This window comes from Natrix helvetica (assembly GCF_964273705.1).
Source record: "Natrix helvetica genome assembly, chromosome: W".
Taxonomy (NCBI): domain Eukaryota; kingdom Metazoa; phylum Chordata; class Lepidosauria; order Squamata; family Natricidae; genus Natrix; species Natrix helvetica.
This window is the reverse complement of record NC_138555.1, coordinates 67,716,639-67,744,080: the sequence shown is the minus strand read 5'-3', so window position 1 is coordinate 67,744,080 and position 27,442 is coordinate 67,716,639.

Sequence of the window (27,442 nt, the reverse complement as noted above, 5' to 3'; positions counted from 1 at the left end):
GGTCCTTAGGGACTGTCTTCTCAAACAAATAAAAAAGGAGGGATTTGGGGTACCTAACAATTTGGTGTACCCCAATTTGGCTAATTTGGCATAGGTAACATAATAGATTAAAAAAGTTTGTTTGCCTCCCCCGCAAGGGGGACAAGGATATGCTGTGCTTGCTTCTACAGATCTTTGTGGATTCTAGCATGTGATGCTTGTCCAGCCAAGAATATTGTCGTACCAGTTCCCAAATCCAGTTCCAGAGATGACCAAGATGACTTTACAGACAGCACAGTGGCCAATACGATCTTGCCAAAACAGCTGTCCAGTGATGTGAAAAACCAAAAACCACCAAAGCAGTGCTGAAACAACGACACGTGGAACTAATGTGCTGCCATTTTTGCCAATTCCCTAGTCATCATTTGTTTATGTTTACTTGTTCTGTCATCTCACCCAAAAACTCATTTGAACGGTGACTGAAGTAAAAATCTATGGGTGCAACTAACATCACACACACTGACCTGAACTGTACATGAAACATTTGCTTTCTACATGTTTGGATCCTGTTTGGATCTTGCCTGCAGTAATTCAACACTTCATTGGTTCGAATTATAAGACTATCTTTTATTGGGGATTAATTGCTTATGATCCTCGCCCTGATGGCAATCTGGACTGCAAAACACAATCGAAATGTGTCGACCGCCACGAAGTATAAGACTATCTTTTATTGGGGATTCACACAGAGAGGGGCTTCTCCTGGTGCCGTCCACTAGGCAATGCCAACGGGCGACACCAAGGAGTAGGGCCTTCTCTGTGATGGGCCCAACCCTCTGGAATGACCTCCCCCCCCGACATCAGAACCACCACTGACCTCCGCTCCTTCCGGCAAAAATTGAAGACTCACCTGTTCCGATTAGCGGGCCTGGCATAATTACAACTGTTCCTCCTGGTAAACGTACTTTTAACTCCTTATTTTAGGGGTATTGTTTTTAATTTAATTTGTGTGTGTCTTAGGGGTTTTAAAATTATATTTATATATACTGGCTAACTGTACAGTTCTTTTTAATTCTATTTTTAACCTCCTCCATATTTGACTGTACATATTTAATTCTTCTATTTATTGTATTTTGATATATTCTTTGCATGGACTGTACACCGCCCCGAGTCCCTTTTGGGAGAGGGGGCGGTCTAGAAGCACAATTAAATAAATAAATAAATAAATAATAATTGCTTATGATCCTCGCCCCATGGCAATCTGGACTTCAAAACACAATCGAAATGTGTCGGCCGCTGCGATCAACCAACCACCACCTCCACTGATGTTGATGCCGCGGATTGCCACCGCTCCAGTTAATGGGACCACATCTTTCACCTGTATCCTTACCATGGGTGACCCTGGACCAATGATTTTAACGTGGGCCCGGAAAGGCAAGGAGGAGCATCAGCTGTCCAGCTTTTCTACCATCACAATTACCTCTCGTGTCAACCCTACCTCATCTGCGCTGACCTTTCATCACGCCCAACTCTCAGACTCTGGTGTTTATTGGTGCCAGCTCCTTCGTACTTGCCTTCCCACTCGCCAAGTCATTTCTTCACTTGACACTTTTCTTAAAGTTTCTCACCTGCCAAGACGAAAGCGAGCAACCACCCTTTCTCAGGATTGTGTGGAATGCATCCAGACAACAAAATCAGGCACTCGCAGTCGTCAGACATTAATCTACCACACACTGAAGCCAGACTGTACGAAAGACCTAGACTCTTGCACCCGAAACAACACTGTGTATGCCCGCTGCACCACTTCGTCAGGAACTCAGTGTTATCACCCGCACGCCCTGGGCCCTGTTTATGCTTCTGTTCACGTATATGGGTATAAAGGGGGAAGTTGGCATCCGAATGCCAAATTTCAAATACCCTCAACTCTCTTTTCGCTTGCCCAACAACGATCAGGGTATGTTGCTCACAATACCTCCCGGAATCGCCCCTCAAATAACCAAAAGGGCTAAGTTTCTGTTTGTTTTGACGCTTGCACAGCCATAACTAAGGGGCAGGGTGATGGGGCTGTGGGGGTCACCTGTGGCTCCTTTTCATGGGAGCAATCATACTTAACTGTACAAAAATATCTTTTTGCCCTTTGCAAGGTGCAATCCACTGGGCACATTAGTTTTCAAGAGGCTTATAACTATTGGTACACAGGCCCGATTGGAACCATCCAATCTGGCCCTGAGGGTTTTAACTTTACTTTAGGCCCGGCTGCCACCACATGTTCCACCGGCCACTGTAACACTGTTTGTTTATCAGCCCCTACCACACACTCCCCTTCAACCCATTATTATGGATTTGGTCTTGGTATTGATGTCACTGGAAAGATAATGAATGGCCCCCCGAGCGCATTATCAATTATTATGACCCTGCTACATGGGCCCAAGATGGCACTTGGGGCTATCGCACACCCATTTATATGCTTAATCGCATCATAAGGCTCCAAGCAGTGGTAGAAATCATTACCAACAAAACAGCTCTTGCCTTAAAACAACTCGCCAAAGAAACTGCTCTTTCCTGCACATACATTATGCAAAATCGTCTTGCCTTAGACTATTTATTAGCCAAAGAAGGGGGAGTATGTGGAAAGTTTAATCTATCCAATTGTTGTATCCAGATAGACAACAGTGGAAAAGTAATTGAACAAATAACATCGGATATGGTAAAAATTGCCCATGTTCCCGTTCAGACATGGTCTGGGTTAGATTTCAGAGATATGTTTGGTTCATGGTTCCCCAAATTGCCTGGCCTTCAGGCCATTGTTGCGCTCATTGGTATGATTGCTTTAGGATGTATTGTATTGCCTTGTGTCTTACCAATTTTTGTAAAAACTATTTCCAATAGTCTATCACTGATTGCTGAAAAGTGTGCTGTCGCTCAGTTGAATGCATTATGGCACAACAAGGGATATTCCTTGATACCTCAAGATGAATCGATCCAAAGCGAGCTCCCGGATGCCTTTAAAGGCAGCGAGGAAGAAATAGACAATGATATCATCACCATTAACTATGATAAAAAACCTCCCATCACCTTCAGTAGTGATGAGGAGACCATTTCAACATCTCCCACTTTTTAGCAACAAGTCTAAATATTCTGCCTTTTAAAACAAAAAACAGAGGAGATGTTGCAGTAGTATCTGATCCACCATTAAGGGCTAAACAAAAAACATGTGCTCAGAAGAACTATCTCTGGTAATTTTCCACTACGTGTAGGCCTCTGGAAGGAGAAAATACCCTGTGTGGTATTTTCACTCTCCATCTCATGAAATCGGCCCCCGGAGAAGGCCTCTGGCCCAACCGGGAAGATTGAGCCCCGGTTTTCCACAGATAAAATAAGTAATTATTTGAAGGGGGAAGGGTTGTCACCATTAGAGGAAGAAAAAAAGAGTAATGTTAAATTGAGAAATAACATTGGTAGAACTGAAAGAGGCAATCCAGAAACAAAAGAACAATAAGACCCTGGGGCCAGATGGCCTCCCAGGAGAAATTTATAAAAATATGTGTGAATTAATAGAACCGTTATGTTGTCCCCAAAACTGGCCTCTTGCTTGGTGTTGTTGGAAGAAATGTCCTTCTGGGTTCGGCTCCAAGTGGGGAAAAAGACACTGGAGACATGGAGGCGGCTTGGAAAGATGGGTTTAATGGTGGACAGGACCACATGGCTTGAGTCCTGAACAGAAAAGGTGATCACATGCTTCAATGTTGGTGGAGAAGAGAAGAGAGAGGGAGGTCTGAGATGCTGAGTCCCTGGTTTTATGCCCTCTCTGGCCTTTGATCTTGATCTTGTCTTCTGATTGGTTGTCAGACTCCCATGGGGCCATGCAGGGGCAACTCTCTAGGCTGTGTTTTAAATCCAGGTTTGGTTGAGTTCTCAGATGCCATGTGGGGAGTTGGGTAAAAGGCCAATACCATCATGCCTTAATCCCATCACTCTGGAGTTGGAGGGGAGAACTCTTTATTATGTAAAGTGAACTAGCTCAGGCTTTAATGGCTCATTAACAAAGGGGGATGGGCAGGAAGCTGCACGCAGCTATTCCGTCTTTTAAAACATGTTTCTTCCTTTTCACATCCAGAGAAATATTCTGCCTTTTCAATATTTCCTAGGATATTTCATTTTTCTGGGAGAGGGCTGGGTGATAACTTCCTACAGTGTCAAAGCAGATAAGTCACCCGACACAAGGTGTGATATAGAATTATACTTTTAGGAGGGCGCGAGAGGGAAAAGTCAGATACAAACTAGAAGCAACAAAAAAAAACCAGGAAATAACAATTATCTCAACAAACTTGAATGGACTGAACGCACCAAAAAAAAAGAGCGCAGATGTTTAACAAACTTAAGAAACTAAAAGTAGCTATAATCTGCATACAGGAAGTGCATATTAAAAGGGAGCATAAGAACTTATTGGAAAATAAAAAACTAGGGAAATTATACACAGCACTAGCAGAAAAAAAAAAGAGGGATAGCAACCTGTTGTGGCCCAGCCGGTGCCGGTGCCGCTGCCACCAGACTCCGACAGCGAGGTGTCCTCTGAGTCGGCTCAAGAGGAGGTGGGGGACCCTGGACAGGGTTCCGACGCTGAGCAGGGCGCAGAGAGGCTGGTTGGCCACCAGGGGGCGCCTGAGGCATGGAGCAGTGGTGAAAGCCAAAGGAAGGGGGCTCCTGATGTCATGCCTTGGAGCAGTGGGGAGGAGTCACAGGACAGTGAGTCAGACAGCAGTGAGCTATTAGATGCTCGTTACCGACGTGCTACCCGGCGTAAGGAGCAATTGAGCAATTACCGGAGGTAATGGCTCTCAGCTGCTGATCATTAGACTCCTCTCCAGACTATAAAGGGACTGCTTGTGGACACACCCTTTGCAGGAATCAACTGATCATTGGAGTTGGAGAAGCTCAGATCTGTGTCGTACTTTGGCAGGCTGGATTGCTGCTAAAGGTTTTACCTGGATTACTGTCAATCTGTTCCCTGGACCTTGGCTGCTAAGGTGATTATCTGGAGCTTGGTAGCTGGATTGCTGCCAAGGGGTGTCGCTGTAGCTGGATTGCTGCCCAGAGTGCTATCTTGACCTTGGCAGGCTGGATTGCTGCCAAGGTGGAACCTGTATGTCAATAAACATCTTTGAAGAGACTTTGTGTCGGAGTGTCTTGGTATACAAGAGGAGGGGGTCAGAACAGATTGATTCCTGCCCCAAACAAAACTCCATTAAGTTGCAATGGAGCACCTACAGGCTGAGACGGCCCAGTTGGCTCAACTGATTGCTTTGCTGGCTGGTCAGGTCTCTCAGCTCCAGGGGCTTGCAAACCCCCTCCAGCCAAGGAGGAAATGTCCAGTGGCTACACCAGACAAGTTTGATGGCAAACAAGCAATGTTTGCAGCGTTCCTGGGCCAATGCCAGCTGTTTATCAGCTTGAGAGCGGAGGACTTTCCCACTGACCGGACGAAGGTGGGATTTATCATCAGCTTGCTCTCAGGCACAGCAGCGAGGTGGGCCACTCCATTGCTCTCCCAACCGAGCCCCCTGCTGGACGATTTTCAGGGTTTTTGTAACCATCTCCGGCTGATGTTTGAAGATCCCATTAAGGGGGAAACAGCCACCAGACTCCTGAAAGAGTTGCACCAAGGGCGTGGTTCTTTGCAGGATTATGTCAGCGAATTCCGGCTGCTTAGTCAGGACTCTGCTTGGAATGAGCCAGCCCTTATGGACACTTTCCAGGACGGCCTATCAGATGGCCTGCAGGACGAGCTTGTGAGGGTGGACAGGCCTCCAACGTTCGACGCGTTGGTTCATTTGTGCCTCCGGATAGACGCCCGGCTGCAGAGGCGGAGGCCTCGCCGCGTGTCCCAGAAGACCAGTAGGGTGCCGGTCCCTCACGAGACTGCAGTTGCATGGGAGGAGCCCATGGAGTTGGGTGCCGCCAAACCCCGCTTGTTGCACACGGAGATGGACAGACGGCGTGCAGGGGGGTTGTGTTTCTACTGTGGGGATTTTGGACACTTGGCTTTGGTTTGCCCCAAAAAGGGTAGGGGGGCTGTGCGGACTGCGACCTCCCCTCAGCAACGTGTCAGGAAACGGGCGGGGCCCAATCTGAGGGAGACTTCGGGTCGGGCACAGGCCGGAACAGAGGCGGAGGGGCCTCCACGACATCTGATTCTTGCAGCGCACATTCTCTTGTCGGGTAGTCCGCAGGGAATTCCAGCCCATGCCTTGGTCGATTCCGGGGCTACCATGAATTTTATGGATGCAGCGTTTGTCACGAAATATCACGTCCCTCTGTGCCCGGTAGACCCTCCGATGAGAGTGGAGACCATTGACGGCCGGGTGCTTCTGTCTGGGCCCATCAAGAACGCCACGCAGCCTTTGTGCCTGATCCTCGGGGAGCATAAGGAGGCCATTCAATTTTACGTGGCTTCGGGTCTGCATTTCCCCGTGGTGTTGGGCTTGGCTTGGCTGCGGGCACACGATCCCCAGATCCACTGGTCGCAGAACCGCATTTCGTTCCCGTCCTTGCAATGCGTGGACCATACCCGTCATGTTTGCGCGGCTCAGGTGCCCAGTTCGGCCGAGGTGACAGTGCCGCCGGATTTAGCGGAGTTCGCGGACGTGTTTAGCGAGCAGGAGGCGGATCAACTGCCACCGCACCGGCCTTACGACTGTCCCATTGACCTGGTACCTGATGCGAAACTCCCGATGGGCCGCCTATACTCCATGTCTGAACCGGAGTTGGCCGCATTGCGGGACTTCCTTGACAAGAACCTGGCCCGGGGTTTTATCCGGCCTTCGTCTTCGCCCTTGTCTGCCCCGGTTTTGTTCGTCAAAAAGAAGACCGGGGATCTAAGACTTTGTTGCGATTACCGGCGCTTGAACGCCATCACGATCCGTAATCGCTACCCGTTGCCTCTGATTCCCGAGTTGTTGGAGCGGTTCCGGGAGGCCGTGGTGTTTACAAAACTGGACTTACGTGGAGCTTACAATCTGGGTCGAGTCAGGGCGGGGGACGAATGGAAGACAGCTTTTGGCACCCGATACGGACATTTTGAGTATACGGTCATGCCGTTCAGGTTGACCAATGCCCCAGCTGTCTTCCAACATTTTATGAACGATATCTTTCGGGACCTTTTAGATCAGTTTGTCGTCATCTACCTGGACGACATCTTGATCTACTCTACGTCTCGGAAGGATCATCAACAGCACTTGCGTCAGGTCTTGCAGCGCCTTCGAAAGCATCGCTTGTTTGCCAAGCTGGAGAAGTGTCAGTTCTGGCAGACCACCATCGAGTTCCTGGGGCACCGTATATCCCCTGAAGGAATTGCGATGGAGCCAGGCAAGGTGGAGGCATTACGAAGTTGGCAATCTCCTCGACGGATGAAAGACGTTCAGAGACTCCTCGGGTTTGCCAACTACTACCGGTCCTTCATCCCCGGCTTTGCTTTCTTGACCGCGCCCCTCACTCGACTCCTGCAAAAGAAAGTGCCGTTTCACTGGGGGTCCACGGAACAGCAAGCGTTCGTGGCCTTGAAGCGTGCTTTTACAAAGGAGCCGATCTTGAAACACCCTGATCCCCATCGCCCCTTTGTAGTCGAGGCGGATGCGTCTGACATCGCAGTGGGGGCGGTGTTATTGCAGGCTCACGCCCCTGATGGCACCCTTTTCCCTTGCGCCTATTACTCTCGGAAACTCAATCCTTCCGAGCGCAATTATACCATCTGGGAGAAGGAGTTGCTGGCTATCAAGGCGGCGTTCGAAGCCTGGCGACATCACCTGGAGGGGGCCAGGCATCAGGTCGAAGTCCGGACAGACCATCGGAATCTGGAGTTTTTGACAACAGCGCGGAAGCTCAATCAACGCCAGATCCGGTGGTCTCTGTTTTTTGCCCGGTTCCACTTCAAGGTCACATATATCCCCAGTGCCTTGAACCAGAGGGCGGATGCCCTGTCTAGAAAGCCGGAGTTCTCAGACCCTGCTGATTCACTGCCCCCCCGGACGGTCCTACCCGTCGAGTCCTTCGCTGCAATCCAGGAACCCGTGGATTTACGGTCGTTGATACGGAATGCGCAGCGAAACGACGAGTGGGTGGAACAACGGCGGGCAGAGGTAGGGCCGACATCCCCGTGGACCTTTGACGAGGACCTTTTGAGGTATCGGGATCGGCTCTACGTGCCTGCAGGACCGCTCCGTGGATTGATTCTCTCCCAGTGTCATGACACTCCGGCAGCGGGACACTTTGGCCCGTTCAAAACTTTGCACCTGGTTTCCCGTACGTTTTGGTGGCCTCGCCTGCGACACGACGTGCAGACGTACGTCACGTCATGTGTGCAGTGTCGACAGGCCAAATCAGCGACGGGAGCTCCTCCAGGCTTGCTACAGCCATTGCCGACCCCGGACAGACCCTGGGGAGCCGTGTCCATGGACTTCTTGACGGAACTGCCTCCGTCGTCCGGTTTCACTACGGTCCTAGTGGTGGTGGACATGCTCACCAAGATGGCGCATTTCATCCCCTGCCGGAGATTGCCGACAGCCCGCGCCACCGCCCGCATGTTCATCCAGCACGTGTTCCGGCTGCACGGCCTACCTGACCGGGTCGTCTCCGATCGTGGTACACAATTCACGGCCCAGTTCTGGAAAGGGCTGATGGCCGCTCTTGACGTCCACGTTTGTCTGTCCTCGGCGCACCATCCCGAAACCGATGGAGGGACGGAGAAGGTGATTGGGATTCTGGAACAATATCTGCGCTGCTTCGTGAACCAGCAGCAGAACAATTGGGCGGAGTACCTCGCCGTGGCGGAGTTTGCGTTCAACAACTCGCAGCACTCCTCCACATGGACGACGCCTTTCATGGAGAACGTCGGGTACCACCCTCGTTTTTTCCCTCTCACCCCCGTGGACTCTCCGGTCCCCGCAGCGCAGGATTTCCTCTCTGAGCTTCAGGCGGTTCACCAGATGGTGCGCCGCTAGTTGAATCAGGCGAAGGAGGATTACAAGCGGGTGGCGGACAGGTCTCGCCGTGCGGTGCCGGAATTGGCCGTGGGTGATCGCGTGTGGTTGTCCACGCGGCATCTTCCATCCCACCGGCCTACAAGGAAGTTGGACCACCGGTATCTGGGGCCGTTCCCTGTGGAGGCCGTTATCAATCCGGTGGCCTATCGCCTGACCCTCCCGCGCTCGATGCGAATACACCCGGTGTTCCATCGCTCGCTCCTGATCCCTGAGCGGTCGGATTGTCCTCTCCGACGTCCCTCTTCGCCCGTGCCGTCGTCGCCTGAGGTGCACGCACGGCCATCGCACAGAGTGACCCGGATCCGTGACTCGAGATGGCTCAAGGGTCGGTTCCAGTATTTGGTCGACTGGGCGGACGAGGACTCGGACGGTGGGACCTGGACCGATGCGACGGCTGTGCATGCTCCAGCTTTGGTGCGGGCCTATCATGGACGTTTTCCCTCCCGACGGCATCCCGAGCGTCAGGCCCGGGGGAAGGGCCCTGCGGTGAGGGATAGTGTTGTGGCCCAGCCGGTGCCGGTGCCGCTGCCACCAGACTCCGACAGCGAGGTGTCCTCTGAGTCGGCTCAAGAGGAGGTGGGGGACCCTGGACAGGGTTCCGACGCTGAGCAGGGCGCAGAGAGGCTGGTTGGCCACCAGGGGGCGCCTGAGGCATGGAGCAGTGGTGAAAGCCAAAGGAAGGGGGCTCCTGATGTCATGCCTTGGAGCAGTGGGGAGGAGTCACAGGACAGTGAGTCAGACAGCAGTGAGCTATTAGATGCTCGTTACCGACGTGCTACCCGGCGTAAGGAGCAATTGAGCAATTACCGGAGGTAATGGCTCTCAGCTGCTGATCATTAGACTCCTCTCCAGACTATAAAGGGACTGCTTGTGGACACACCCTTTGCAGGAATCAACTGATCATTGGAGTTGGAGAAGCTCAGATCTGTGTCGTACTTTGGCAGGCTGGATTGCTGCTAAAGGTTTTACCTGGATTACTGTCAATCTGTTCCCTGGACCTTGGCTGCTAAGGTGATTATCTGGAGCTTGGTAGCTGGATTGCTGCCAAGGGGTGTCGCTGTAGCTGGATTGCTGCCCAGAGTGCTATCTTGACCTTGGCAGGCTGGATTGCTGCCAAGGTGGAACCTGTATGTCAATAAACATCTTTGAAGAGACTTTGTGTCGGAGTGTCTTGGTATACAAGAGGAGGGGGTCAGAACAGAAACCTATATAAAGGAAAAAATAAATTCCAAAGAAGTCTACTCTTATGAAGAAGGCAGGATACTAATGATTGAATTAGAGACAACAGAAAAACCGATATTATTAATAGTCATATATGCACCAAATCAGAAACAAGAGGAATTCTATAGGAAACTACACAACAAAATAAACGAATTAGAATATGAAAATATTTGCTTAATTGGGGATTATAATGCAATAGTGGATAAAAAAATGGACTATGAAAGCAAAAAGAAAAAGAAAAAGAAAAAAAATACGCTACCCAAATCCTTTTTTGAGATGGCAATGGAATATAAATTACATGATATTTGGAGAGAAAGGCACAAAACAAGAAAGCAATATACCTTTTATTCGAACCCCCATCAGTCACTATCAAGAATTGACATGGCTTGGATCTCATCTGGTCTATGCAATCAAGTAGATGCAATTGAAATAGAAGCAAATGAGTGGGCAGATCACAATCCAATAAAATTAAGATGGAAAGGTCAAAGAAGAAGAAAAAGATGGATGATGAATTCAAATATTATAAACGAAACAGAATACATTCAAATGCTGGAGAAAGAACTAAAACAATTTTTTAGAATAAATAAAAAAGAAGATATCTCAATTCAAAATCTCTGGGACACTATGAAAGCATACACAAGAGGCCTTACGATTGTCTATATGGCGAGGAAAACTAGAAAACGAAAAGAGCAACAAGAATGTATGCAAAAGGAACTTATGGAAGCCGAAGATGAACTCCAGAAAGACCCAAAGAATAAAATTTAAAAAGAAAAAAGAGAGATAATCAAACATAAGCTCAACTTGATAAATCAAAAGGAATTAGCGCAGAAAATTAAAGCAGCCAGACAAAATTACTTTGAACAAGCCAACAAACCTGGACGATGGCTGGCATACAGACTGAAGAATGAAAGAGAAAAAAGGATGATATATCAATTAAAAGATGATGAGGGAAGAATTCAATACAAAGCCGAAGAAAAGAAGAAACTTATTCATAAATACTTCACAAAACTATACGCACAAGACAGTATGGAGGAAAATAAAATAAAGCATTATTTAAACACAGCAAAGATAACACCAATCTCAAAAGAGCAAAGGGAGGCGATAAACAGGCCAATAACGTTAGCCGAAGTGGAACTAGTCTTGAAAAACCAGAAAAATAATTAAACACCAGGACCAGATGGAATACCGGCGGAGCTATACAAATATAATAAAATAATATTGGAAGAGTTAGGGGTGGAAATGTTTAATGAAGTTTTAGGAAAAGCCAAGATACCGGAATCATGGACAGAAGCAATAATATCGCTAATCCCAAAAGAAGAAACCAGCCTACAAGAAATTCAAAACTACAGGCCAATTTCATTACTAAACTCTGATTATAAAATATTTGCAGCAATTATGGCAGGAAGAATCAAACAGGTTTTAAATGAACGAATACACCCAGACCAAAACGGATTTTTACCTCACAGACACATTAGAAATAATATGAGAATCATCGTAGATATAATAGAGTACTGTGAGGCGCACCCAGGAAAACAAATGGTACTGGTTTTCCTTGATGCACAAAAAGCATTTGACAACGTAATTTGGACATTTATAATAACAATATTGGATGAGATGAAATTCGGTGAAAAATTTATAAAAATGATAGAAGGATTTTATAACAATCAGACAGCCAAAGTTCTGATGAATGGAGAATTAACAGAGAAGATCGAAATAAAAAAAGGAGTCAGACAGGGATGCCCCCTCTCTCCTTTGCTGTTTATATTGACTTTGGAAATTTTATTAAATGAAATTCGGAAGGACCAGGGAATAAAAGGTTTAAGACTCAAAAATGAAGAATATAAGGTCCAAGCCTATGCCGATGACCTAGTATTTGTACTAGAGGACCCATTAAAATCCAGTCGGAAATTAATTCAAAAATTAGAAGAATATGGCGAAGTGGCAGGATTAAAGATCAATAAAAACAAAACAAAAATGATAACCAAGAACATGACAAAAAAGCAAGAAGAGGAACTGGAAGTAACAACCAGAATGCAAATAACCAAGAAAGTGAAATACTTGGGGATCTGGGTGTTGGCAAAATGTTCCACAATTAAAGATGATAACTATAATAAATTAGTGATACAAATAAAGAAAGAGTTAGAAAATTGGAAAAATATTCAACTATCACTCATGGGACGTATAGCGAATGAATATTCTACCAAGAATCTTATTCCTGTTGCAAGCCGCACCTATTAATCCGGGTAAAAAATTCTTTCAAGAATTAAACAAAATAACCGCTAGGTTTATTTGGCAGGGACGAAAAGCGAGGATTAAACTAAAGTCAATGCAAGACAGCAAGGAGAGGGGAGGTTTAGCATTACCAAATTGGGATTTATACGCATCGGCAGTATCAATAACATGGGTGAAGGATTGGATAGAGCTAAAGAATAAAAGAATTTTGACCCTGGAAGGCCATGATTTGCAAGCAGAGTGGCTTGTGGAGTGGCACACATTCCTATGGGATGATAAAAATAAAACGCACAAATACTTTCAAAAACATTTAATTAGAAGAGCGTTATTGCAAAAATGGCTAAAAATAAAAAAAACCCACTATGTGAAAATTCCGAATTGGCTATCACCGACAGAAAGGACGACTCATCCAAATTTTATAGATTGGAACAAAATGCTAAGATATAGAGACTTAATTGATAGACAGGGAAACTTAAAAACAATTGAAGAATTGGCAGAACAGAACATGAAAGTTGACTGGTTAACTTACCTTCAAATCAAAACTAAATACAATAAAGATACCAAAGTATATGACATTGAAACAGAACCACACAAATTGGATAAAATCATTCAAAGCCCAGATAGAAAAATGATAGGGAGAATATATAAATTTCTCCTGAAGTATAAAATGGAAGAGGAAATTGTGAAAGAACAAATGATGAAATGGGCACAGAACTTTGGATATAATATTGAATTAGACAAATGGGAAAAATTTGGGGGAACAAACATAAAAATGACACTCTCAGTTGCATACAAGGAAAACCAGTATAAAATGTTTTATAGATGGCACCTGGCACCAACAAGGTTAGCTAAAATATCATCAAATACCTCCCCAAAATGTTGGAAATGCGAATCGATACACGGAACGTATTACCATTTATGGTGGACCTGTGAGGAGGCTAAAAAGTTTTGGAAAAAGATCAAAAATTGGCTGGAGGCAATAACGGGAGTTAAAATAGAATGGAAACCGGAAATCTTCTTATTAGGAATAATGTCTGCGAAATACAAAAAAGAAATCCAGTATTTAATACTACATATAATAACGGCGGCAAGGATTGCCTATGCCCAGAAATGGAAAAACAAACTAACTCCAAGTGAAGATGAAATAATAAGAAAGGTTATGGACTGTGCTGAAATGGACAAACTAACTAAAGAAATTCAGGGAAAAGAAGAATCAGAATTCTACCAGATATGGGATAAATAGTATAGGTGGATGGAGGAAAGAAATAAGAAGCAATGAAGGAATGTAACAAAACTTAAAAATAATAGTTATGGGTAAAATAAGAAAGTTAAGAATGGTGAAACCCAAATAAAACATAATCGAATGGGAAAAAAAATAATAAAAATTAAAATTAAAAATTAGTTAATTCTAGGTGATAAATAAGTAGAACGTTGTAGCTGCTTATAGAATGTTTTCGTTTTTAAAATGTTTATTCGTTAACAGATAACTCATCATGACATTTATTATAATATAAATATAAATGATTCTAGACAAAAGTACGTTCAAACAAATATAGTTAAATGAGAATGTTGGTATATTGATGGTATAAAGATTTTTGATTTAAAATGTACAATTCAATATGAATGAAATATAAAGAATGATTGTAGTAACGTACGAAATTTAATTGTAACCAATCGACATGCTTTCTGGAAGATGTAATGAAGAATGTTTTTGTGTGTGTTTTTTGTTTAATTAAAACAATAAAAAAAAAGAATTATACTTTTATTTTGGTACCAAGATATAAGGACCCCGGTTTGAAAAGCTAACCAAAGGCCAAGAGTAGAATCTTACAGCAGTTTCTATAGTCAAGGGATGGTCGCGTTCAACCCTTTGCCCTTCCCCTAATAATGCATGCATACCAGATAATATTGATTGGTTATTTGGATTTCAGCCCCCTCCTGTTGGAAATCCTTACAAAAACTTGGATCGGTAAGAAAAGAATTTTATTAACAAAATAAAAGAAAACAAAAAGCAGTTTGCAAAGTGCGGTGACCTTGAGCAAGACTTCAACTGTAAGTTCTAGCCCAAAAAACACACACTCCTGAATTCAAAAGTAAGGGTTTTTATACCCGGTCCCTAATGCCACGCCCCTTTCCCTCCCCTTTGGTCCCATTGGATAGGTCCTCAGGGGTTACAACTACTCCGCGGCGCCTATTAAGAATACATTAACCCTTCCCCTGTCCCTTCCTGGCCACGTGCAGTTGCAATTTTAATCCCCAGCTAATCTCCAACGGCCAGAGGCTTTTATTTTTGAATTTAGCATTCCCTGCAAATCCACCCTTTCTATTCTTTTTTTTTTCCCAGTAATTTTTATTGTTTTTTCTCTTTTCAACATATGTTACAGGGTTCCCCAGTCGCTTTCGTGGCTTCGTCATCCGGGAGCGCCGACAACATTTCTGCCTCCGCAGCTCCCGGGTGCGGCCGGACGGATGTAGCCACAGCGACGCCGAGGCGGTCCGGGTGGACGAAAGAGCGAGCGAGGCAGCCTGATCCTCGGTCGCTCGCCCGCCGGACTGCCTCGGCACCATTCTGGCTACCTCCGTCTGGCCGCGCCTGGGAGCTGCGGAGGCAGAAATGTTGTCGGCACTCCCGGATGACGAAGCCACGAAAGCGACTGGGGAATGACCCAGTCGCTTTCGTGGCTTCGTCATCCGGGAGCGTCGACAATATTTCTGACTCCGCAGCTCCCGGGCGCGGCCGGACGGATGTATATAATATTATAATATTATATATATATATAGTATATAATATTATATACTATTATTTCATGAAGAGAAGTGAGGCTCTGCCTCCCCTGCCTCCCCTGACCGCACGTCCCTGCTTGATCGTAATTGCAGATATGGCCACCAATCTATATTTATATTATTCTCTTTTAGTTCTTGATTTGTTTTCAAATTTCCCTGGTTATCTAAAATTTCACTGTATCTAATCATTTTTGATAGATCTAGCGTATTGGGATGTATCATAGCTTCCATAGTTGAGAGCCATATTGGTATTTTCATGTAGTGGTTTGCTTTAATTTTGTTCCAGACCTGTATTAATGCATCTCTAATATAATGTGTATGGAAATATTTTTGTTTCTTTTTACTTTCTTCCCATAAGAAAAAGTGCCATCCTGTTTGCAGGTCGTGGCCTTCTAATACTAGTATTCTTCTGTTTTTTAAATTTATCCAGTCTTTAATCCAAGTTAATGCTGCTGCTTTGTAGTAGAGTTCCCAGTCAGGTAGCCCCATACCGCCTCTGTTTCTATCATCCTGCAATGCTTTCAATTTTATCCTAGCTTTCTTCCCTTGCCAAATAAATTTTAGTATAATTTTGTTCAGTTCGGTAAAAAAAAATTTCTCTAATTTTATGAGGATAGTTTGAAATAGGTATAAGATTCTTGGTAGTATGTTCATTTTTATGGTTGCTATTTTCCCTAATAGAGATAATTGTAATTTCCCCCATAATTCTAGATCTTTTTTTATTTGTTGCACTAATTTTGTATAATTGTTTTCTTTTATCGTTGAGCACTTTGCAGTTAGCCATATTCCAAGATATTTGACTTTCTTTACCACTTGGAGTCCTATTATTTTTTCTAATTCTTTATTTTGTTCTTCCTTCAAATTTTTAGTTATTATTTTAGTCTTTTCTCTGTTAATTTTTAATCCTGCCACATTTCCATATTTTCCTAGTTCTAGCATTAAACTGTTTGCTGTTTCTAATGGGTCTTCTATTAGAAATACCAAATTGTCTGCAAAGGCTTGGATTTTGTATTCTTCATTTTTAATTTTGGTTCCCCTTATTTCTGGATTTTGTCTAATTCGTCTCAGAAAACTTTCTAGAGTCAGGATGAAAAGCAGAGGTGACAGTGGGCAGCCCTGTCTCACTCCTTTCGTTATCTCAAAAAACTCTGTGTTTTCCCCATTTAATAGTACATTTGCCTTTTGAGTGGAGTATATTGTTTCTATTAATCTTTCAAATTTGTTTCCTAGGTTCATATTCTTAATTTGTTGTTTCATATATTGCCAATTTAGATTATCAAATGCCTTTTGTGCATCCAGGAAAACAAGTGCCACTTGTTTCTCTGGGTGCACCTCATAATATTCCAAGATATTAGCTATTATTCTGGTATTATTTCTAATTTGTCTTGTTGGGAGAAACCTGTTTTGGTCTGGATGTATGTAATCGTTTAGTAGTCTTTTTAGTCTCTCCGCTATTATTGTTGCAAATATTTTATAATCGGCATTCAGCAATGAGATTGGCCTGTAGTTTTGAATTTGGTTTTGGTCTGTACCTTCTTTGGGTATTAACGTGATATGCGCTTCCCTCCATGAGTGTGGTATTTTTGCTTTCATCAATGCCTCGTTGTACATTTCCAGCATCAAGGGTTCTATTGATTCGCTCAAATCATACATTATTTTATACCATTCTGCAGGGAATCCATCTGGGCCTGGTGTTTTATTGTTTTTCTGTTTCAGGATTGCTTGTTTCAGTTCTGTTTTTGTTATTTGTTTTATCAATGTTTCTTTCATGTCTTCCGGTATTGACGGGGTTTCTTCTCCGTTTAAGTATTCTTTTATTTGTTTATCATCTATTTGTTCCCCCTTATATAGTTTTTTGAACTTTTTGTGTATAATCTTTTTCTTCCCTTCCATTGTGTGTTGCAATTTGCCGGATTCCTCTTGAAGTTGGTGTATTAATCTTTTCTCTCTTTCTTTTCTCAATCTGTATGCTAGTCACCTCCCTGGTTTGCTTGCTCAAAATTGTTTTGTTTCATTAATTTTTAATATTTTAAGATTTTTTTTATTGGTTTTAAAAGTTTTACAAGGGAAAAAGGTTAAGAGGTTATGGAACATTTTGACAGCTACATCGTGCAGGGGGGGGGAGAAGCCCCCCCGGGTCTCGCAACTTTTACAAAAAGGAAAAACAAAAAACTATGAACATTTACATAGATATTAGCAGTTTTAGGTTTAACACCAAATCGTCAGTATGCTTCAATCATTTTACTTTTGTCACTTCCTTGAAAATACATTGTAATAACATTTGGAATAGTGTTTCAATTCACTTTTGTGATCTGAGTCTTCTTGTTGTCGCCTCCTCCCCTCCCCCCATCCACTGGCAGAGCCTCAGCCCCTCCCTGCTTTGTTTCTTGTGTAACATCCCCCATGTCACCTAAGAGAGCAGTATGTTTTTTCATGAAAGCCTCTGCTTCCGCAACTGTGTTAATTCTAATTCTACTGCTCTCCCAAAAAATCAACATGCCTTCTGGTAACAACCACCTAAACCAAACCCCGTTATTCTATAATTTTTTGCTAAGAAGGTATATTTCCTTCTCTTATCTCTTACTTTCTTTGGGATCTGCTTAAGAATGGTTATTTCTTTATCCTTATATTTTAATGGTCCTCCCCTTTGAGCTCCTAGAACCTCGTCTCTTGTGGTTTTTCTAAGAAATTTAACATGAACTTCCCTTGGAACATTATGTGTTCTTGCATAGGCTGAATTAATCCTATAAATCAAGTCAATATCCCACCCAAGTTGTTGTTTATCTCTGTTAATATATTCTGCTAACATTGTGGTCATAATCTCTTTAAGATCTTCATTTTCGACTTCTGGTAAATTTTGAAACCTAAGAAAAAAAGACATCCTTTCAAATTCCGTTTTTATCACATGATTCTCAAATTCTGCATTCCCCCTTTGGATTGCCTCCAGGCCGTTCCTCATCCCAGCTGCACCCTCCTCCAGTACACCTATCCTCTGTTCATTCTGTGTAGCTTTTTGTTCTGTCTCTCTGAGCTGGTCATTTAAGTCTGTTTTTTCATTTCATCCTGTCCCTTTAAGAGGGCCTGAAGCATCTGCTGAGTAGACAAATCCTTTGAACTCTCTTCAGGGGCTTTAGGTTGTAAAAAAGATCCCAATTGTGACTGGTGGGCAATGGGGCTGGACGTAGAAGATGTCGGGGCCGATGAGGCCTTTCCAGGTGGTAATTTTTTCGGACCCATCATGAAGCTCGGAGATAGTTATTGTTCTATACAGGGAATGGTGTCCATGGGAAAGCACAGCCGGTAGAGACCACCAAACAGGCAGATCCAAAGGAGAATAAGTTGTTTATTTCAAGACCAGAGCAGATGGGTGGATCAAAATATTCCAAATCAAGGGAAAAAACTTGTTTGAAGAGGCTCCTGGAGGTCTCTGGGGTGGAAATTAATTCAAGGCAACAAAGTTTTTCAAAGGAGGAGTCTCATTCACAAAGACAAAGAAGGACTTTAAGAAAGCTAATTTCAATAAACTTAGAGAGAGCTTGGGAAAAATTCCATGGATGAGAATCCTCAAGGGGAAAACAACTCAAGAAGCTTGGGAAATCTTGAAAAATGAGATTACAAAAGCCCAGTCTAGCACAATACCAATGAAGAAGAAAAATAACAGCTCCCAAAAGAAACCAGCATGGCTGCATAAAGAACTATCTGACAAACTGAAAGACAAAAAAGGTAAGTATAAAAAGTGGAAGGAGGGGGACATAACTAAGGCAGAATATCAGCAAATAGCCCGAGCCTGAAAAGATGAAGTGAGGAAAGCTAAGGCTCACAATGAAGAAAGGCTTGCCACAAAAGTAAAAATTAACAAAAAAAGCTTCTTCCAACATGTTAAAAACAAGAAAAAAGTTAAGGAAACAATTGGTCCATTGCTAGGAGAAAGTGGCAAGAAGGTGACAAGCAACAGGGAGAAAGCAGAACTATTTAACTCATGTTTTGCATCTGTCTTTACACAAAGGGATAAAACAGTCCAACCTATCAAAAGCAGCACCACAAAAATCAGATTAGGAACACAAATTGAAATAGGGAAGAAAATGGTAAGTGAGCACCTGTCTACCCTAGACGAGTTCAAATCACTAGGACCGGATGGATTACACCCCAGGGTTCTGAAGGAACTAGCAGACGAGATCTCAGAACCACTGAATTATATCTTTCAGAGATCCTGGAACACCGGGGAACTACCAGAGGACTGGAAAAGAGCTGATGTGGTTCCCATCTTCAAAAAAGGGAAAAAAACAGATCCAGGAAACTACAGACCTATCAGCCTAACCTCAATACCAGGGAAGATTCTGGAAAAGATAATCAAGCAATGAATTAGCGAACACCTAGAAGCAAACAAAGTAATACCCAAAAGCCAACATGGGTTTGTCAAAAACAGATCATACCAGACTAATCTTATTGCATTCTTTGATAATGTGACAAAATTAGTGGACCAGAGGAATGCCGTTGATATAGTTTACTTGGACTTCAGTAAGGCATTTGATAAGGTAGACCATAACCTACTACTAGATAAAGTAGAAGAATGTGGGTTAGACAGCATCACCACCAGATGGATTCGGAACTGGCTGACCAACCGCACTCAACGTGTAGTCCTCAATGGAACTGCATCTACATGGAGGGAAGTATGCAGTGGAGTACCCCAAGGCTCTGTTTTAGGCCCAGTACTCTTCAACATCTTCATCAATGATTTGGATGAGGGAATAAATGGGGAACTCATCAGATTTGCAGATGACACCAAGCTGGCAGGAATAGCCAACACTCCAGAAGATAGGCTTAAGATACAGAAGGAACTCGACAAACTTGAACATTGGGCACTATCTAATAAAATGAAATTCAATGGTGAAAAGAGTAAGGTTCTACATTTAGGCAAGAAAAACGAAATGCACAGGTACAGTATAGGGGGTACCTTGCTCAATACTAGTAACTGTGAGAGGGATCTTGGAGTCCTAGTGGACAACCATTTAAATATGAGCCAGCAGTGTGCAGCAGCTGCCAAAAAAACCAACACAGTCCTAGGCTGCATCAACAGAGGGATAGAATCAAGATCACGTGAAGTGTTAATACCACTTTATAATGCCTTGGTAAGGCCACACTTGGAATACTGCATTCAGTTCTGGTCGCCACGATGTAAAAAAGATGTGGAGACTCTAGAAAGAGTGCAGAGAAGAGCAACAAAGATGATTAGGGGACTGGAGACTAAAACATATGAAGAACGGTTGCAGGAACTGGGTATGTTTAGCTTAAGAGAAAGAAGGACTAGGGGAGACATGATAGCAGTGTTCCAATATCTCAGGGGTTGCCACAAAGAAGAGGGAGTCAAACTATTCACCAAGGCACCTGAGGGTAGAACAAGAAGCAATGGGTGGAAACTAATCAAGGAGAGAAGCAACTTAGAACTGAGGAGAAATTTCCTGACCGTTAGAACAATTAATCAGTGGAACAGCTTGCCTCCAGAAGTTGTGAATGCCCCAACACTGGAAGCCTTTAAGAAGATGTTGGATAGCCATTTGTCTGAAATGGTATAGAGTTTCCTGCCTAGGCAGGAGGTTGGACTAGAAGACCTCCAAGGTCCATTCCAACTCGACTATTGGCTCAGCCAGCACCGGTGGTCGGGAAACAACAAAGTCAGAGTTCCCATGCATAGTTTTGAGAAGAATCAGTTCAACCATCCTTTCTCTCACAGTTGTAGTCAAAAGAGAAAAAAAGGGTTTTCTTTTCTCTTTCCCCATTAATTAAGGGAAGTGAAAGTATTTAAAACTTTTTAAAACTTTCTCTCTCTCCCTCGTAAGGGAGAGATTTTCCAAGTGCCGCTTTTCCGAGGGGGGTGGAAATTCCATCCCCCCTCCAATTTTGACTCCTCCACTGGTTGAAACAAAGTCCAAGAAAAAACTGCAAGTCAGTCAATAAGGTATTAAACTGCAAAAGACCCGGGGAGAGCCCCCACCTCACTGCGCTTCAGCTGTTGCATTCAAATTAATCGTTTCCTTCCTGGCTGCGCTCGACGAAGTGCGCGTTGGCATTCCGCGCGCTCCCTACGCTCCACGGCTCCTGGGGCAAAGCTGGAGACCCCCCGCGGCCGCCGCCGTTCCAGGGGGGGCCAGCAAGCCGCCCCTGCAGCAGGGCGCCACTCCAAGGCACCCTGTGCTCCCCTAAGATTCAGGGGAGCCCACCAAAGCAGCGTGAAGGCGGACGCACGCGTCCGTCACCTTCGGCTGCCGGAAGTAGTCTCCTTGTTTCGTTAATTTTAAATCCTTTACTATTTCTTCCTGGGCTAGTATATTTAATTTGTGTTTCGCTAACATCCAATCCTTTCTAATTTTATCGTTTTGTGGCTTGTTTTGCAGTTGTATTTCTAAATTTTTAATTTCCTCCTCTAATCTCTTCTGTTGCGCCCATTTTTCTTTATTTCCTTTGGCTGCGTACGCTATAATGATTCCTCGTGTATAGGCTTTCATAGTATCCCATAAATTTTGTGTTGATGTCTGTTATTTTGTGTTTTCCTTAAAAAATGATTCCAGCTCATTCTTACATTTTTGAATAAATTCTTTTTCTTTTAGTAATTGCAGGTTTAACGTCCATCTTCTTCTAGGTTTTTTTCCCCCTTTCCAAATTATTTTAATGGGGTTGTGGTCTGCCCAAGTATTTGGTAGTATTTCAATTTTATGTACTTCTGCCCCAATTTCCCCATTCATCCATGCCATGTTGATCCGTGACCATGATTGGTGTGGATTGGAGTAAAAAGTAAATTGTTTTTTTTCTGGTTCCCTTTTTCTCCAGATGTCTATCAGATTTAACTCCTCCATCATCTCAAAACATGTTATTGGTAGTATTTTTTTTTATTTTTAGTTTTTTTGTCACTTACGTAGTCTTTTTTACTATCTACTATGGCATTATAATCTCCTATTATACAAATGTTCCTCCTTCCAATTTCTCTAATTTTTTCATGTAATTTTTTATAAAAAAAATTCTGGTCTTCATTTGGGGCATATATTACTACAAACAGTATTGGTTTTTGATTTATCCATACTTCTATTATTAATATTCTTCCCTCTGGGTCTGCGTATATTAAACTTGTCTTTATCCTATCTTTAACGTATATTGCTAACCCTTTTCTTTTTTCTTCTGCCGATGCTGTATACAGTTTTCCTAATTTTGGGCATTCCAAGTATTTTGTATCTTGTTGTTTGATGTGTGTTTCCTGTAGGCATATTATATCTGCTTTTGTTTTGTTAATTTTGTCCAGATATGCTTTCTTTTTGTTGACGAGTTTAATCCATTAATATTTACTGATAATAATCTAATTTCTTCCTCCATTCTCCTAATTCTCTATTTATCTTTGTTTTGTTGACTCTAGTTTCTTTTTTGGCTTCTTGTTTTTGGTCTTACTTCCTCCTCTTTCTGTTGTTCTTCCTCTTCCCTGCTTTGTCCTCCCTGTTTTCTTTCCGTTGCCTTTTGTTGTCTTTCCTCCTTACTTCTATATTCTATCTCCTCTTTACTGTTTTGTTTCTCTTCCGGATCTATTAGTTGCTCGTATAGTTCCTGTGCTTTTTCCAAGTTGTCTATTTTGATCCTCTTCTCCTGCCATGTTACCAGCATCCCTTCTGGTATTAACCATCTAAATAGCATTTCCTGCTTGATTAATTGTGTCGCCAAGAATTGGTATTCTCTCGACTTCCGGTTGTTTCACGAACGTCGCAGGCAAGCTTTTTCTGAGCTTGTCGAATCAATAGACTGTAGAGGTGTTTTTTTAAGATCATTAACACCTTCGACACTCCTAAATCCTTAGGAATTTAGGAGGGAGAGATACAGCTGTCGGGTAGAGCCACTTGTGTAGCCCCCCAGAAGGATTTATAGCCTTTGGGGTGCGGGCAAGGAGAGCCCCCCTTTGCAGCTGTTGTACGCTCCGGTCTCTTGAGATCCTCCGCTAATGATTTAGTGGAGCAAGACGCCGGGAACAGCTTTTAACTCCGAGCAACCCAAGAAGGAAAACATTTGCAAGTATTTTAAGTTTTAAGTTTGAAAAAAAAATTTTTTTAAAAGAACGCTATTGCTGAATTTGAAAGGCGTGGGCTTAGAACAAAGGATTCAAAATGGCGTTAATTTATAGTTGAAAACCAAAAGAAAATGAAAGCTAATTGTTTGCTGACAGCCGGGGCCGGAAAAGCAGTAAAGGTGGAACGGCTGAAATAACTATTAACAACTCCTAAGTCAGTTTATATAACCTGACCTACTTGGAAGAGTATTTTGTGAGAAAGTTGGGAAGAAGTGTCCTCCTTTTTTCTGTTAAATATGGCAACAGAACAAAGGGTGGTTCCCTCAGCCGCTACAATGAACCTCCAGGACTTGAAGGACTTTATGGGCAAAAAAAATAAAGAGGTTAAACAAATGGTCCAGGACACTATAAAAAGGTCTGACCAGATTGATAAAAACATGCAAGCTATAGCGACGGGATTGTCAGAGGTGGTTCTCAAGGTGGATAGCAAGGTGGAGCAATTAGTCGTGGATCTGGAAACCAAAACGAAAGAAACGGATTTGAAATTTGTGGAAATGGAGGGGGATATGCAAAGGATGGATAATGAGATTACTATGATACAATTTAGATCTATGGAGTTCGCTATTAGACTCAGAGGCTTAAGAGAAAATCCTAGAGAGGACTTAAGAAAAGTTTGTGCAGATGCCCTGGCTACGTTATTAAAAGTGGATGACCCCCGTGAGATTTCAGCTAAGATTGATAAAATCTACAGAGTAAATTCACGCATAGCATTACAAAGGCAACTACCAAGAGATGTTATGATATACTTTACTGAGAGAAATTTTAGAAATGACATCTTGCAGAAGTCCTTTAACTCTGCCCTTCAAATAGATGGGAATATGATTGGTGTTTTTAAGGAGCTCCCACCAGCGATGTTAAAGTTCAGAAGGGATTTTGGATTTTTGGTAGCCGAGTTGAAGAAGAGAGAGATACAATATAGGTGGGATGTTCCAATTGGTGTTATATTCAGATATCAAGGGGTAAGGTACCGTTTGAACACAATAGATAAAGCTAGAGACTTTTATTATGGAATACTCAAGGGAAGTGCAACGCCCCCACGTACATCTACACCAACACCAGCAGATTTGGATGTCTTAGAGCAGAGGCTGTTTGAAAAAGAGTCAGAAGAACAAAGAAAGCAGATGCAAAAAGAGAAGGAAGTTCAGGGTGCTGTAGGTGGATCACGAGTGGACCCCTCTGGATCTCTGTTGAGCTCTTTCTTGGAAGAAGAACCGTCAAAGACCCTCATTGAAATGCCGCTACTTAAGCCTGTGGAACAATGTGTTACTAGATCCACGACTAGACAAATGCTAGAATCTCACAAGCAGGGGAACCCCCAAACACAATGTGCCAAGAAAGAAGCTAAGAAGCAAACTGGAGCCATGGGAGAAAGAGCAGGGCCGAAGATTAGTCTTGTGGAGAGAGATCTTCAGCAAATGCTTTCAACGCTCCAGATCAGACCCAAAGATGTTTAAGTTATTATCTTGGAATGTGAATGGATTGAACTCTCCACAAAAAAGGAAAAAAATATTTTATTATTTGAAGCAATTTAATAATGATGTTGTTTGTCTTCAAGAGACTCATATTAGGCTGCAAGACCAGAAGTACTTAGTGAATTCAAAATTGGGAACATTGTATGCTGCCTCTAATTTGGTAAAGAAAAATGGAGTGGTGATATATATATAAACAAACGATTCCCAACCAAGGTTATAGAGGCAGATGACAGTGGTAGATATATAGCAACTGAACTTGATACAGACTTTGGTGCTATTTTGGTTGTAGGAATTTACGCACCTAACCAACAACAAGAAAGTTTTTATAAGATGCTCCATTTAAAAATCTTAGATTGGAATTTTAAGAGTATTTTAATTATGGGAGACTGGAATGGAGTGATCTCTCCAAGGATAGATAAGAGAACGACTAAACCCACTACCAAATTACCAAAGGCTTTTTTTGATTTACAAGATGACTTGAAATTAAAACATGTTTGGAGGACACAACATCCAAATGATATGGACTTTTCTTTCTACTCAGATAGACATAAATCCGTTTCAAGGATTGATTTTTTTTTGTTAACACCGGATTTACTTCCTAAAGCTAAGAAAACGAAGTTATTCTCCAAGACACTAACTGACCATAGTCCGGTGTGGTTAGGAATTGAGTTAGGGAAGAGGCCAAGAAGGTCTTGGAGAGTAAATGAAAATTTATTTAGATATGAAAAAAATGTTGATGAACTTAAAAAACACATGAAGGAATTTTTCAGTTTTAATATGAATAAGGGTACTCCCATTGAAACAGTTTGGGATGCAAGTAAAGCTTACATGCGTGGGGTCCTCAAACATATGAATTTCAAACATAAACAAATTAGACAGAAAAGGAGAATGGAACTGGAAGATGAAATAAAAAATAAGGAACAGTTACTTATAGCAACCCCAAAAGATGAGGCGCTCCAGATATATATTTATATTTATATTTATTAAATTTATAGACCGCCCCCTCTCCCCGAAAGGACTCGGGGCGGTGTACAGACCACACAATAAAAACAGTATACAAAATTAAATATTCTTAGATACCCGTAAAATCAAATTAAATACTAGGCTGTACAGTATGATTAAAAATTAAAACAACCTAAAAACCTACCCCTAAAAATTTTAAATACAGGCTAGAGGGACACAAAACTACAGTTAGGCCAGGCCAGCTAAGCTGAACAGGTGGGTCTTAAGCTTCTTACGGAAGGAGCGGAGATCGGTGGTTATTCTAATATCGGGAGGGAGGTCATTCCAGAGGGTCGGGCCCATCACAGAGAAGGCCCTACTCCTGGGCGTCGCCCGCTGGCACTGCCTAGTGGACGGCACCCGGAGGATTCCCTCCCTGTGAGAGCGGATCGGCCACAGGGATGTATGGGGCAGGATGCAATCCCGCAAATACCTAGGTCCTGTGCCATGGAGCGCTTTAAAGGTGATAGTCAATACCTTGAAACGCACCCGAAAAGCCACAGGTAGCCAGTGCAGCCCGCGCAGGAGAGGTGTTACATGAGAGTACCTAGTACCTCCCATAATTGCCTGCGCGGCCGCATTCTGGACCAACTGCAGCCTTCGGGTGCATCTCAAGGGAAGCCCCATGTAGAGGGCATTGCAATAGTCCAGTCGGGACGTCACTAGCGCATGGGTGACTGTGTTCAGGGCGCTCCGGTCCAACCTGGTGGAACGCCCCCCTTGCCACGGCCCTCACATGGTCATCCATTGACAGCCGGGCATCCAGGAGGACGCCCAAATTGCGTGCCCGCTCCACGGGGGCCAGCTGTTCGCCCCCGATGGCCAGTGATGGAACCCACTGGTTGAACCGGGGCGCCGGTAACCACAGCCACTCCGTCTTGGAGGGGTTGAGCTTGAGTCTGTTACTGCCCATCCAGACCCGTACGGCCTCCAGGCACCGGGACATCATTTCGACGGCCTCGTTGGGGTGGTTCGGGGTAGAGATGTACAGCTGAGTGTCATCAGCGTACAGATGGTACTCGACCCCAAAACCACAAATGATCTCACCCAGCGGCTTCATATATGTGTTGAACAGGAGAGGCGAGAGGACCGACCCCTGCGGCACCCCACAAGTGAGCGGCCTCAGGGTCGACCTCTGGCCCCCTGTCAGCACACATTGCACTCGGCCAGAGAGGTAGGAGGAGAACCACCACAAAATGGTGCCCCTCACCCCCAACCCCTCTAGACGACGCAATAGGATACCATGGTCGATGGTATCAAAAGCAGCCGAGAGGTCTAATAGGACCAGGATGGAGGAGCAACCCCCATCTCTGGCCCTCCAGAGATCATCCACCAACGCGACCAAAGCCGTCTCCGTGCTGTGGCCGGGCCGGAAACCGGACTGGCGCAGGTCTAGATAATCAATTTCCTCCAAGTGGCGTGGGAACTGTTGTGCCACCACACTCTCTACAACCTTCGCCAAAAAGCAAAGGTTGGAGACAGGACGATAGTTGGCTAATATAGCTGGGTCCAGGGAAGGCTTCTTGAGTAGGGGCCTCTTTTAAGACGGCTGGCAAGAACCCCTCTCTCAAGGAGGCGTTGACTAACTCCTGGAGCCAGCCTCGTGTGACCTCCCA